Source organism: Aplysia californica, unplaced genomic scaffold, assembly GCF_000002075.1.
Source record: "Aplysia californica isolate F4 #8 unplaced genomic scaffold, AplCal3.0 scaffold00557, whole genome shotgun sequence".
NCBI classification, from domain to species: Eukaryota; Metazoa; Mollusca; class Gastropoda; order Aplysiida; family Aplysiidae; genus Aplysia; species Aplysia californica.
Window position 1 is genome coordinate 49,973 of NW_004797827.1, and position 820 is coordinate 50,792.

Genomic DNA, 820 nt, shown 5'->3' on the forward strand with positions numbered 1-820 from the left:
TGGCTAGCTTCTTCTTGCCTGCCAAATATCTGTCGTCGTTTTCTCTTATTAAATATATGTCTTTTATATGTTTGGTACCTTTAACCCGTTCACTGCCCGGCCCGATACTGTCTCAGGCTCTCTGGTTGGACAAAAAAGTAGAAGCAAATTCCTATATGTAACACATTTATTGAAAAGCACCCGATTCTATGTGGCTTGATGTCTTTTTGTGTCTGTGGTAGGGCGGGGAAATGTTTGGGTGGCTGAGAGAAGATAAAAAAAAAAAAATGATTTTGAGAGTGTGAAGGGAAGGACAGTGTTTTGTAAACACAAAGATCTCAACAAGATCAGCTCACTGCCGCTGACATTGTTGGGTCGATAGCGTCGGCGGCTGAGAGCGGACAACGACGTGACCAAACCACTTACTTCAATAAAAACATTCGCCTTCAGTGAATTTTTATGTCTAATAAAACTGGGATTTGTGAAACGAAGGAATGTGCTTTTACTCTTACTCTTAGACCTGCTGCATAACTCAGTTCTCGGGTCAGGCAGTGAAGTGGTTAATCTCCGCCACTTATGTGACTTAATTGTGTTGCAAGTGCCCCAAAACGGTGACTAAATCAAAGACATACGTTGAGCACTCAACATTAAACATGCTCTGGCTCTAGCGACCCTCGCACACCAGGAAAATTTCCTCTCGTGGCTCTACGGCGGCAAAATATGACGTCACTTGGCGGGAAAGAGACAAATAGGCGAACGTTGCCTCATTTACATAACTTGCAGTCGTGGTTCGTCCTGGAAAAAGTATATTTTTCAACACATTCCCCCTACCCCCCCACCC